Source organism: Coffea eugenioides, chromosome 3 (genome assembly GCF_003713205.1).
Source record: "Coffea eugenioides isolate CCC68of chromosome 3, Ceug_1.0, whole genome shotgun sequence".
In the NCBI taxonomy this organism is placed as follows: domain Eukaryota; kingdom Viridiplantae; phylum Streptophyta; class Magnoliopsida; order Gentianales; family Rubiaceae; genus Coffea; species Coffea eugenioides.
This window is the reverse complement of record NC_040037.1, coordinates 6,421,611-6,424,289: the sequence shown is the minus strand read 5'-3', so window position 1 is coordinate 6,424,289 and position 2,679 is coordinate 6,421,611. Positions and strand designations below refer to the sequence as shown.

The 2,679-nt window shown below is 40.0% G+C and overlaps 1 pseudogene; it reads right to left on the bottom strand.

Annotated features, from left to right (window-relative positions):
• Positions 1-1,232: 1,232 nt before the first annotated feature.
• On the bottom strand, positions 1,233-2,265 carry LOC113765875 (annotated as a pseudogene).
• Between the last annotated feature and the right edge of the window lie 414 nt (positions 2,266-2,679).

The window sequence follows — 2,679 nt, the reverse complement described above, 5'->3', positions numbered from 1 at the left end:
TCGGCAGTATTATGTATGCAATGGTTTGTACTCGTCCAGATATTGCACAAGCAGTCAGTGTTGTTAGCAGATATATGTCTTGTCCTGGTAAAACACATTGGCAGGCTGTGAAGTGGATTCTCAGATACTTGCGAGGTACTTCAAATGCATGTTTGGAGTTTGGAAGAAATAATAACACTTTGGTTGGTTTTGTAGACTCAGACTACGCTGGGGATCTTGACAGGAGAAGATCACTTTCAGGCTATGTATTTTGCATTGGCGGTTGTGCTGTTAGTTGGAAAGCTACTCTACAACCTGTCGTAGCTTTGTCTACTATTGAAGCAGAATATATGGCTGTGACCGAGGCAATCAAAGAAGCCTTGTGGTTGAAGAGTTTATTTAGCGAGCTAAGTCTATATCAAGGTGTTATTGATATTCACTGTGATAGTCAAAGTGCCATACACTTGACTAAAGATCAGATGTATCATGAGAGGACGAAACATATTGATGTGAAGTATCACTTCATTCGGGATATCATTGCTGAGGGAAAAGTCCTTATTCAGAAAATCAATACTAAGGACAATCCAGCCGATATGTTTACGAAACCTCTTCCAGTTTACAAGTTCAAGCAGTGCTTGGACTTGGTTGGTGTTCGTTATTGGTGATTTAAGCCCATTGGGGCTTATATGAAGAAGGTGGAGCAAGTTTATAATCTCTCGATGTTGGGGACTCATCAAGGTGGAGATTTGTTGAAGCTGCATTTGTTGACCAAATGCTTTTGGTGCTTCGTCCCACATCGGTAGAAGCCAAAGGAACTCTTCCTTTGGTTTCCTATAAATAAGGGAGCCTTATGAAGGTTTTATCTTGCACCACTCAAGAGAGTAATTTGGGCTATTAGCTTCTTGAGTCATTTAGCCCATTCAGTCAAATATTTTAGGCTCTCTTGTTTTGAGTTTAGGAATATTTTCTAAACTCTTTTGTAAGTGCCTATTGGCCTAGGAACACTTTCCTACGGTCTTTTGTATTTCTTCTTCATAGTAGAAATATTGCTCCTCCCTCGCCCGTGGACGTAGGTCAATTTGACCGAACCACGTAAATCTTCTGTGTCTTTTATTTGCTTTGTTATCCGTCTTTATATGGTCGGTTTTACCGCCTAATTATTATATGGCTGGTATCTACCGCCTATCTATTATATGGTCGGTTATACCGCCTAATTTGTGCTAACTTGAGTTTGTCTATTTCCTGGCCCGGTCCTAACATAACTGATTCACGATGGTATCATGTCTGCGAAGCTTTTTAACATCGGACGGGGAATCTATGAGAAAATCCATGAAGATTATGTAATCAGATATACACTTCCATGTCTTAGATGGATCAGACATATACTCTTCATATGCAATCAAGTTTCTGAAGAAGGATTCTGTAGGATCTTGCACAACTAAAGGAGGGATTTTAAGTACACCATTTTTGAAAGTGATATGTAACAAGGATTTACTATCCTCTGCCTTCTTGAACTTGATTCCACCTTGTCGGAGCTCACCAGCTGATTTTATGAATAGAGATGAGTCTCTACGATTGGAATTCGTGGTTGAGGAAGGTGTTTCAGAAAATGAGGCAGACAGAATTTTGTGCATGAGGCCAAGAAGATGAACCGCCTCATATTGTTCGAAGTTTGTAGGATGAGAATTTAGACGTGGATGGGGCATGCTCCAAAACCCATGGAGAGCAATCACTAGGTCAATAAGGTTCTCTTCTTCGCTTCGTGATGACTTGGTCATATCGAACAGTTTCTGCAGGACAAAAAAGGGCAACTGATTCTCAAATAATATAAGGTCATGCACAATGGTTGGGCGTAGCCAAAGCATCTGAAAAATGGGGTCATTCTCCAAGCGCAATTCTGGATGTATTCTTTTTTCCTCAAGAACTCGATGACAAAGCAGCCATCAACGCATAGCATTTCAACAAAATCATCATTACTAAGATTGATTTCTTCTGCGTAACACCTTCGAGCTTGATCTTGAAGATCAGCCAAAGCTATGATGTATTTCACATAACTCTCACCTCTACGACCAAGAAGCTCATTGAAGTACATTAGCTTATGCTTCTCCATCTCTTTTAGTTTAGGCTTACCGCGGTGATAAGGTCCGAAGGAAACCACTTGTGGCTCGTATGCCTCTTCATTTTCACTTCGTAGTTGACCATGGATTTTGAAGATCGATGGCTCTTGATCAATTCTAGACATCTCTTGTTGAGTACGTATTGAGTACGTATAAACAAGAGGAAAAATTGCTGCGGGAGAAAACATCAAGAGGATCAGCCAATTTGGGCAGGTATGGGTTGAGTGATTTGGGGAGAGGGAGTGCAGAGTGAGAGGTTTCAAGATTCGAGTCCTTCTATGCACACAAAAAAAAAAGTTTGAAGAAAAAGGGAACGATAAGCTAATTTAACCATTTAGGTTGATTCCTATTGGAGTGAATCTTAAGGTCCGAGCTAGATAACTGTCCCAAATTTATTTTTTTTTTAAATACGTTGTGAGTGACTGATGACATTTTGTTGTTTCTTGGGTATAGTTAAGTTGCACCAGAACATGCCTTTTGATCAGGCAGTAGATTAAAATTCTCTGACCGATGACTAAAACTTGGCTCCAAACCATATTGAATGTAGAAGCAGTCAGAGATGAAGAAAAGGAAAATCTTATTC